An 11,621-nucleotide genomic window follows, 5' to 3' on the forward strand; every position below is an offset into this window, starting at 1 on the left:
AGGTGATGGAATTCCAGTTGAGCTATTTCAAATCCTAAAAGATGAAGCTGTGAAAGTGCTGCACTCAATATGCCAGCAAATTTGGAAAACTCAGTAGTAGCCACAGGACTGGAAAAGGTCAGTTTTCATTCCAATCCCAAAGAAAGGCAATGCTAAGGAATGCTCTCTCTGCAACACCATGGACTGTAGCCTTCAGGCTCTTCTGTCCACGGGACTTCCAGGCAAGAATACTGGAATGGGTTGCCATACCCTCCTCCAGGGGATCTTCCTGACCCAGGAATTGAAACCTCATCCCTTATGTCTCCTGCATTGGCAGGGCAATTCTTTACCACTAGCACCACCTGGGAAGCCCACTAGATAATCATAGTAACAGGTAAAATTTATTAGACATTGACAATGTACCTGTCACTCTTCCAAGCACTGTGAAGTAGTATCATCTCCTTTAAGCATAACAGCCTGATCAGATAGATATGTTACTATTTCCATTTTAAAGATGAAGGAAGAGGACATACAAATGTTAAGTGACTTTCCCAAGGTAGAAAAACTAAAATATAGTAGAACCATCAGGCTTCCCTGTGGCTCAGACAGTAAAGAAGCCGCCTGCAATTCGAAAGATCCAAGTTTGATCCCTGGTTGGGAAGATCAGATTCCCTCGAGAAGGAAATGGCAACACCACTCCAGTATTCTTGCCTGGAGAATCCCATGGACAGAGGAGCCTGGATGGCTATAGTCCATAGGGTCTCAAAGAGTTGGCCATGACTGAGTGACTAACACAAACACACACATGACTTTTACCTAAACAATCTGATTTCAATGGATATGCTTATCCACTAATCTGAAAAAGAGATGCTCCTAGGATCGGACCACCTGGGTCATTGACCCCTATCTAATCCATGTTGTTGGAGGAACTGACATGAGTGGTTTTATTTCTAACATTTTCAAATAACATAAAAGTCACACTCATAAAAATTTCACCCCTCTCTTCACACAACACTGTAGTTATGATGATATTTCCTAATAAACTCAATATCTGAGTATTTAAGTCCTTGAATGAAATATAGTTGTCCATATAAGTCTGTGCTCAGATGCTCAGTCATGTCCGACTCTTTGCAACCTCCATGGAGGTCTCCAAGTACTACAAATTCTAAAAATCTTTGTCAGCCTTTTTTTTTCTTAAACTAGAGGTTAAAGCTTCTTTTCTTTTGTGATGATTGAAGTTCAAATTCATTGTACCAAAGGCAACTGGAGGATATTAATATTTGCCAAATAATGTACCAAAATCAAACAGGAGAATTGTGAGGGTTGCTTCTATGTACACACATGTGTGTGCTCATGTGTGCACATGTAAACATAGACCATCCTCCTGTCTAACATAAACCCCATGGTACATTATCCTAAATAGTCAATCTGTAAATCTTAATGTTCCATCTTTCCTTGAATTTTTGCATAGTCTTCTGTACAATTCCCAGCTATATTTTCTACTCGTTTGTTAGAAAAAGAAAATCAGAATCATCTAGATTACTGCCAGCAAATTCAACTTCCTACACTTAGCTACTCCCGCAATAATACTGTCACAGTCAGAGTTCAGCCGAAGTATCTAGAGGACAAAGAGTTTTAATGCAGGAAACAAGTGGCAGGAAGGTTGCATTCAGGAAACCCAGAAATGCAGTTATTACAGGAAAGCTTCACCATTGGTCTCAGGTAACCCAGAAATACAGCTATTTATTATTTATTTATTAGTCACAGGGGAAAACATGAAAATGGACCCTTAACTCACACCGTACACAAAAAATTCCAGAGGAATTAAAGACTAAAATGTAAAAAACTAAATAATAAAATGTTTGAATAATAATATATCTGTAAGACCAGGGTTGAGAAATGCCTCTTAAACCAGATTTTAAAAAATGAACAAAACACAAATATGACCACATGGAAGTCAAGAAATTTTGTTCATATAATGATATAGTAAAGAAAGAGAAAAGTCAAGTTACAAACTGAAAAATGTGTTTCCAAGTCATTATAAAAGATGAACAACTCCTGAAGAGGCATGTCATAGCAGAGGAAATACAACTGACCGCAAACATATTTAAACATAGTCAAATTCATTAGTAGTCAGGAATATGCAAATTAGAATAATAAAAATTATTTCACATATTTCAAATGAGCAAAAATTGGTCTGACAATATCAAATGTTGCTGAAAATAAATTCCTACTAAATCATAAGTGGTAACAGTTTCCTTAGAAAAATATTTGACACCCTACTAAAGTTGAAAATGACCCCACCATTCCAATTTCTAGCATATACCATAGAGAAGGTATGCTTGGAGGAGGACTATCTGAAATAGCCAAAAGTGAGAAATAGGTAAATGTTTAAAAAAAGAAAACAGGAGGATTAACCTATTGAAGTCTATCCATAAAAAAATGATACTATGCAACACAAAAATAAGCAAGCCACAACCATAAAATTCAATATGGAGAAATTTCAGTATCTTAAGGTTGAGTCATTAAGCCCATCACAGAAGAAAATACATAGCATAACTTTATTTAGTTAATTAAAATTCAAAAATAGGAGACACTGAAGAATATATAGTCAGGACTGACCTGAATGGTCACACAGGTTGTTCACCGCACATGTCCAGGGCTGCCACTCAGAGAATATACAAGAATATCCACTAATGGTACAACACCACTCATGAACAAAAGAATTATCAACATAAATTTCACTGCCTCTGGATAGGGAGAAGGTAGGGTGAGAGTGGGGTCACAGTGAAGGGGGAAAGCTTCAAAGCTTCTGATGATGTTCTATTAATATTATATTTCCTGAGTACATGGCTGCTTATTTTGTTTTCTTCTCTAAATTTTAGGAAAGTGTTATCAATACTATCTTGCATGTATTATTAAATTAAAAAATTTAAAAGGACTCACGGTCACTTCACTGCTTCCTTGCATGTATTCAGTTCAGTTCAGTTGCTCAATCGAGTCCAACTCTTTGCAACTGCATGGACTGCAGCACGCCAGGCCTCCGTATCCAGCACCAACTGTTGGAACTTACTCAAACTCATGTCTACTGAGTCGGTGATGCCATTCAACCATCTCATTCTCTGTCATCCCCTTCTCCTCCAGCCTTCAATCTTTCCCAGCATCAGGGTCTTTTCAATGAGTCAGCTCTTCGCATCAGGTGGCCAAAGTACTGGAGTTTCACCTTCAGCACAGTTCTTCCAATGAATATTCAGGACTGATTTCTTTTAGGATGAACTGGTTTGATCTCCTCACAGTCCAAAGGACTCTCAAGAGTTTTCTCCAACAGCACAGTTCAAAAGCATCAATTCTTTGACGCTCAGCTTTCTTTATAGTCCAATGCTCACACCCACACAGGACTACCGGAAAAACCATAGTTTTGACTAGATAGACCTTTGTTGGCAAGTAATGTCTCTGCTTTTTAATATGCTGTCTAGGTTGGTCATAGCTTTTCTTCCAAGGAGCAAGCATCTTTTAATTTCATGGCTGCAGTCACCATCTGCAGTGATTTTGGAGCCCCCCCAAAATATAAGTCTCTCACTATTTCCATTGTTTCCCCATCTATTTGCCATGAAGTGATGGCACCAGATGCCATGATCCTAGTTTTCTGAATGTTGAGCTTTAAGCCAACTTTTTCACTCTCGTCTTTCACTTTCATCAAGAGGCTCTTTAGTTTTTCTTCACTTTCTGCCATAAAGGTGGTATCATCTGCATATCTGAGGTTATTGATATGTTTCCCAGCAATCTTGATTCCAGTTTGTGCTTCATCCAGCCCAGAGTTTCTCATGATGTACTCTGCATATAAGTTAAACAAGCAGGGTGATAATATGCAGCCTTGACATACTCCTTTCCTGATTTGGAACCAGTCTGCTGTTCCATGTCCAGTTCTAACTGTTACTTTCTGACCTACATACAGATTTCTCAGGAGGCAGGTCAGGTGGTTTTGTATTCCCATCTCTTTCAGAATTTTCTACAGTTTGTGGTGATCCACACAGTCAAAGGCTTTGGCATAGTCAATAAAGCAGAAGTAGATGTTTTTCTGGAATTCTCTTGCTTTTTTGATGATCCAGCAGATGTTGGCCATTTGATCTCTGTTCCTCTGCCTTTTCTAATTCCAGCTTGAACATCTGGAAGTTCACTGTTCATGTGCTGTTGAAGCCTGGCTTGGAGAATTTTGTGCATTACTTTGTTAGTATGTGAGATGAGTGCAACTGTTTGGTAGTTTGAACATTCTTTGGCATTTATAACCCAATTTTATTCTTTGATATTGTATAATCCTTGCATGCATAGTCCACAGCAAACCAGTTTTCAGTTCACATACACTTATATTCTCAACAATGTTACTAGTAGCTTCTTGGTTCTCAAATGAATAGGAATTATCTGTTTCTTAAGTTTTCTTCAGCATTCAGCACTATCTGGGATTCTCTATCATGATTTCTACAAAACCTCTCTCTCCTGGCCTTCTTTCTAACTCTGAGGCTGTTTCTCCTTCTTTACAATAGCAAAGATCCTCTAATCTGGCAACCTCTAAAATATTGGTGTCCAAGGTCAAAATATTCTCCTCTCATTCTAAATAATGTCTCAAGTCAATCTCACTTACGTTCATAATTTAAACCTACCACACATTTACTGACTTCCACATCAGTATTTCCAGCCTACACCTTGGTCCTGAGTTCCTGTGTCATATGTCTAATTGCTGTTAGCTGTTTAGTAGATAAATCATATTTGACTCTTTTGTGAGCCCATGGACTGTAGCCCAACAGGTTCCTCTGTCCATGGAATTCTCCTGGCAAGAAAACGGGAGTGGGTTGCCATTTCCTTCTCCGGGGGATCTTCCCAACGCAGGGACTGAGCCCCTGTCTCCTGCATTAGCAGGCAGATTCCTAACCAGGAGGAATCTTCACAACTGAGCCACCTGGGAAGCCCCAATAATTGCTATAAGGAGATCCAAAAATGGACCCATCATCTCTCCCCATTAAAACATACTTCACTCCACATTTGGGTAATGATGCCAGCATCAGTATCATTTCCCTTGGAGTTATTCTAGGAGATTTTTTGCTTTCCTTTATTTCCTATGTAAGTTCGGTTAATTATACACCCATAATTTCTCGTCTATATATCACCTTGTCCATCATCACTTCAGTTCAGACTCTCATCAATTTTCTCTTGAAATTACAGTAACTTTATTAATGTTTTGAATACCCCCATTCTGACTCATCATATTTATTCTTTGCTGCCATTAAAGTTATCTTTCCTATATGTAATAATTTCTGTGCTCTAAGTTCTGCCATGGTTGCCCATCCCCAAAAGGATCACATGCACAGTTATTATAGCATACAAGACTCTACATAAAGATACAGTCATTACAGTGTAAAGGATAACCTCCGGTCCAAAATCTTCATCCTACATTGAGACTTCACATCCTGATTACCGAGAACAAGCCAGCCCTAGTTACTGGGCTCAGGGAATTATGCAGGTATAGCTATAAACTGAAGAAGCTCCTTTAACAAAGACATCATTTTCTCTCTTGTTTAGAATGATAGTAACACTTCTTGGGCACAAGTCTAAGATTCTGTTTATTATCCCATCCACATAGAGCATATTAGCTAAACACAATGCTGTGCCTTTTATATTGGTTCTCCTCCTGCCATCTGTCTTCCTGGGAAGCCTCTGAAACTGCTTTTTTGTCAGCTTAATGTGTAGACCATTGAATCTGTGCTTAAACAAGAGGTGAGATCCATCCAAGTTAGCTGCTGTCTGTTCTGATTCTATCCTGGCTTCCTTCAGTTTATTCTCTGTTGACTCTTGACACTATCAGGTGTCTGATAGTTTTTTCCAATTCCTAGCACTGAGTTTTCTAGTGTATCCTTTCCAAATCTGAACTTGGGTGAGCAGACTATTAGACTTTGGCATGGAAGATCAATACAGTCTAACCCAGAACTGTACTTTGGGTTAGAATCTTACTACATAATCAGATTTATTCAGCAAGCAATTGGCCATCTGATAGAAAAAGAAATAGTACATCTATTCAGATTCTGGTTAAATGTTACTACTTTTCCTGACTTTTAATGTCTAAGTTTTGTTCTGTTTTGTAAAAGAAAGGAACAATCTGCATCCAGTAAAGATAAACTAGAAATTATAGGGAGGAAAAATGCCGATAATTCCATCACCAACTTTTGACACTTGTTCACATTTTATTGCGCTCCTTTCCAGGTTTTTCTATGTGTTTTTTCTGTATATTTCTTAATGGATTGTGAAGTTTATCAAGTTAGGATTGGATATAGATTGGATATAGTTCCCTGTGCTATATATTAGGATCTTGTTTACCTATTCTGAATGTAATAGCTTGCATCTACCAACCCCAAATTCCCAGTCCATCCCTCTCCCTCCCCACATCTCCCTTAGAACAAGTTTGTTCTCCATGTCTGTGAATCTGCTTCTCTTTTGTATGTACATAGGTTCATTTGTAACATATTTTATATTCCACATACAAGTGATACGATATCATATGGTTATTTGTCTTTCTTTTTCTGACTTCACTTAGTGTGATAATCTCTAGTTGCATCCATATTGCTGCAAGTGGCATTCTTTCATTCTTTTTATGGCTAAATAGTATTCCACTGTGAGATTCCCAGGTTGTACAAGTGGTAAAGAACCCATCTGCCAAGGCAGAAGACATAAGAGATGTGGGTTTGATCCCTGGGTTGGGGAGTTCCCCTGGAGGAGGAAGTGACAACCCACTCCAGTATTCTTGCCTGGAGAACCCCATGGACAGGGGAGCCTTTTGAATTACAGTCCACAGGGTCACAAAGAGTCAGACAGTACTGAAGTGACTTAGCACACACACAGTATTCCATTGTATATATAGATACCATATCTTCTTTATTCATTCATCTGTAGATGGAAATTTAGATTGCTTTCACGTTTTGACTATTGTGAACATTGCTGTTATGAACATGGGGATATGTTCATATCTTTCTGAATTATAGTTTTCTCTGGGTATATTCCCAGGAGTGGGATTGCTGGATCCTATGGTAATTCTATTTTCAGTTGGGAAAACTGTTCTTTATAGAGAAATATGAAGCTGGGTGGAAGGGTTCACACAGAACATTCCCATGAGGAAGTCTAACAGTCCTGGGACCTTTAAACTTTCCTAATTAGAGAGTACATAGACTCAGATATGCTGAGGGGTATGGTGGAGATGAAAGATGAGCTCCATGAAAGATGAGCTCCCTCCTTGACCTGGGAAGAACTGAACATTTTCCTGGGAATCAGGCAGCAGTTGACTCATTGTCATCATTAGAGTTTTATATATATATATTTAATATCTAAAATTATACCAGCTCAGTCCCTTTGAATTGTGAGTTATTTCCTCAGGGTCAGAAGTAATGAGAATTTTTAGAAGGCTAAAATATATTACCAAAGTACTCTCCTGAAAGGTGGTAACAATTTACTTTTCCATTTTGAATATTATACTTTGATGCTTATTTGTAAATTATTTGAGACTGTTTTAACTACTTGAGCTATTTTAAGAAAAATTAATTTTTAGGCCAACTGTGTCTATGTGAATTTGAAGGAAATCTAATGAATAATGAGAGGAAAGTCATTGTTTTTCCCCTATGTCATAATGTAGACAAGTTTCCATAAAGCTGGGATGATGACTTCACTTGCAAAAGACATTTGATATATCAACTGTAGCCATATGTTCTAAATATAACAGATTATTGCCATGTGCCTGAGTTAAGGAATACTGCATTACATAAGTTGAGAGAACATTTGAAATATATGTTTGAATTTCAGAGTTCACATTGCAGACATGTTCATATTTCAATGACAGAACTAGGAAAAAAATATATATATATACATATACAATGATATTTAGGGTATAATCAGTTTGATAGGACACTGAGTCATATTAAAATCTGACCCTATATATAAAAAGTATATTCAACTAAATTAGTATCCCCTTAAGAAGCCTTTGTTGGGGAGGAAGAACCAGACTTATGGACAGACAGAGAATAGGATGAGGAGAAAACTCACCAGTCTAATATTTAAGGAAGCATAATATGCATGGCCTCTTAGGGGATTCACTTCTAGACTGGGAGCAGATTATGAGTACTTCTGCTGATTCTGCCTTCATTTAAAATTTTGATATTTCTTCACCATGAATTTTTTGGTACTATATTTTAAATATATTTCATTAAAATATTATTTATGTTACTTACTAATGTTTTTGTGTGCACTGGAGTTGAGCCACCTATCTTCCTCCTGAATCAATATGCTTGCCCAATTACTCTTTTCTCCCTTTCTCTGCTCAGAAGTGCAGCATATTCATGAGGCCACCAAAAAAAAAAAAAAAAATCAGAAATTTCTACTGTATTCTGCAACCTGACCCTCCTTCCCCCATGGGCTATTTTTTCATGCTTCCAAAGACTTTTATCTTTCTTACCCCACCACCCCCAAAATTAAGATATAAAAGTATCCTAAGTTTTAAAAAATCTGATTTAAGTGTGAGTTGCCCAAATATTATTACTGTTAAATTAGATGAGTCTGAGACAGTGGTAAAACACAGAAAAAAGGGGGAGAGAAAGTCATGAAAGCTTAGAAAGATTTTTAAGGTTGCTTTTCAAATATATGCTCTGGCCCAACATGAAATAATGCAAAAATGGACATCATAAATAATGCATTATGGATGTGTCTATACAAAAAAAAAAAAACTATCTGGGAGTCCCAATTAGGAAATTCATATTTATTTACAGAGAAAGGTTTGGAACTACAACAGAAATTGGCAATGGTTCCTATAATTTTTTATTAAATATTATTTAAAGTTTTTATGTAATACCTTTAAAACAAATATTTATTAAGTATTCCAGTGTTTGGTGGCAAAGGGGTTTTTATTGCAGAGATGTCAGTGCATACATTTTAGAGACACTGCATTTCTATAGGAATTTCCAGAGACGAAAAGCAAGGAATTTCTCATGGAAGAATTTTAATCCTAAGGAAAAAGTGATGAGACAATTTTAGAGGCTGGAGCTTTGTACCAGACTGAAGCACTAATAGAAAAGCAGTCACTCCTTGCAGGAGGCCAAACCTGGCTAGCTCATAGCATACCAGGAAATGCCTATTTTCTTACAGAGTGCAGAGCTGTGATCAGTATGGTTGGTATAATTAACCAGAGGTTGTTGTTAGAGCCAGATTTTTAGACAAAAATCTTACTCTATAAAGAATGACATCTTTCCCTTTATTTTTCTGGATTAAATTTATTTAACCCCAAATAATGCAAGCTAGTAATGTGCCAAAATGTCAAATTATTGTTAAAATGTATACAAATGCAATATTTATAAAGAAATATGCTCTTTAATTTATCAGCTAATTAATATTTCCTGAAAATTTCCTATCTTAATTTTTCTACTTCTTTCTAATATCAGTCTTCTTTTTCTTTACCTAACTGCATAATAATGTTCATGAACAGTGGTGGGATTAAAAAAACAATGGATAAAAATTTAATCTAATTCTTTATGTCTCAAAGTTTTAACTCTCTAAATTTCTAATCATTTTCGAGCTCCTTAGCTAGAATATCTGATCTCCTGTGCTTCTTGTTCATAGTAATAAGTGGTTGAATGTGTACTCAAAGAGAACATGGCCTACAGGGCCTTTATGATTCTTTAAAACATTTAGCTGATTTAACACAATGAAATTGTGGTAGAAAAGTAAAAATGTATGTGGGAGGAAAGACAAGTTCCTAGGGTATCTGTTCAGTTGGGAAATTACTTGATTATTGAGAAATCACACTTAGAAAAAAGGAATCTATTCAAATCAAGAAAAGCCTTTCTTAAGGTTTATTTATCCCTTAGTTTAATGGATAAACTTCAGGTATCATCCCTTAAGTTTCCTTCTGTATAGGATATTATACGAAAGAATACAATGTAGATGAGAAAAGAAAATTGGTAGAATGCAACTGTCATTAATACAGGTTTCCATCAAAATAGAGAAGAGTTATAAATCTGTTTTCTCCCATGGAAAATATTCCACGTGACATCAGTGACTCTACCCTGAATTGTATATTGATAACAGAGGACATGGGGGCTTCCCAAATGAATGGCTCAGCGGTAAAGAATCTGCCTGCAATGCAGGAGACAGGGGTTCAATTCCTGGGTCGGGAAAATCCCCTGCAGAAGGAAATGGCTACCCACTCCATATTCTTGCCTGGGAAATCCCGTGGACAGAGGAGCCTGGTGGGCTACAGTTCATGGGAGTGACAAAAGAATCAGACAGGACTGAGTGACTGCAAACACATGCAATGGAGGGCATGACCAAGGATAGAAAAGGAGAAAAAAAGGTAGAATGGAGCTAGGAAAGTAGATATGATTCTTCTTTCTAGCATCATATGCTGCTGATCAGAGGCTACATGCTCAAAGTAACCAGAGATAATAGGACACCTGGAAGGAGCTTTGCCCTACATACCCAACAGAGATATCAGCAAAATCTGAGCCCAATATTTACTGAACATCTCTATATAACTGATAATTGGAACATATAAAATCTAGCAAAATGATGTATGATCATACTATAGTCATACTGTGTCTCAGCATTTATTTTAGAGTATTATGAATTCCTGAGACATCAATTTATCCGTAGTCACATATAAATGACCCCTCATCCTCAATTCAAATACACATTTAAATTAAGACATGCATCTACTATACATCTCTAATTTTACAATAATGGAAATGTTTCAATTGAACTTTATCATAAATAATCCAATTGGACTATTCTTTGTAACTTCCACAACACTTTTTCTTATTGCTGCTGCTGCTAAGTCACTTCAGTCGTGTCCAACTCTGTGCGACCTCATAGACAGCAGCCCACCAGACTCCCCCGTCCCTGGGATTCTCCAGGCAAGAACACTGGAGTGGGTTGCCATTTCCTTCTCCAATGCATGAAAGTGAAAAGTGAAAGTGAAGTCGCTCAGTTGTGTCTGACTTCTAGCAACCCCATGGACTACAGCCTACCAGGCTCCTCCGTCCATGGGATTTTCCAGGCAAGAGTACTGGAGTGGGGTGCCATTGCCTTCTCCGTTTTCTTATTGAAGGACCACTAATCCAGATGAATCAGATTAAAATAAAAATTTTCACATAGGTGAGAGGATCTTCTTTAGCAAAACAGGAAACTAGAAATCATAAAAAAGAAGATACACACTTTTGAATGGATAAAAAATTTGTGTAGCAAGACTCCAAATGGAAGCCAAAAGCTGAATCACAGATTGCAAAAAATTTCACAACCCTCGTGACATACACATGGCTAATAACACAAGATTAACAGTTGTAGACAAAGAATTTCAAAAAAGACCAAAAGAGGGCAAAGCCTATTCATAAAAAAGAAATGCAAGTGGTGAACAAGTATAGGAAAAGATGCTCAATTCCAGTCGTGGTCTGTGTTAAAGTAATTAAGCAAGGAGGTGGTTGGACTGAGGTGTCTGTAATGCCTTAGTAACCTAGGAAAGCAAACCGAAATCTAAGCCAGAGTCAATACACTCAAATCAAGAAAATGAAACTGAAGAACAACTAATCACAAAGAACCAACCAGGCTTCCCCAAATAAAGC

The sequence above is a fragment of the Odocoileus virginianus genome, chromosome 14 (assembly GCF_023699985.2).
Source record: "Odocoileus virginianus isolate 20LAN1187 ecotype Illinois chromosome 14, Ovbor_1.2, whole genome shotgun sequence".
NCBI lineage: Eukaryota > Metazoa > Chordata > Mammalia > Artiodactyla > Cervidae > Odocoileus > Odocoileus virginianus.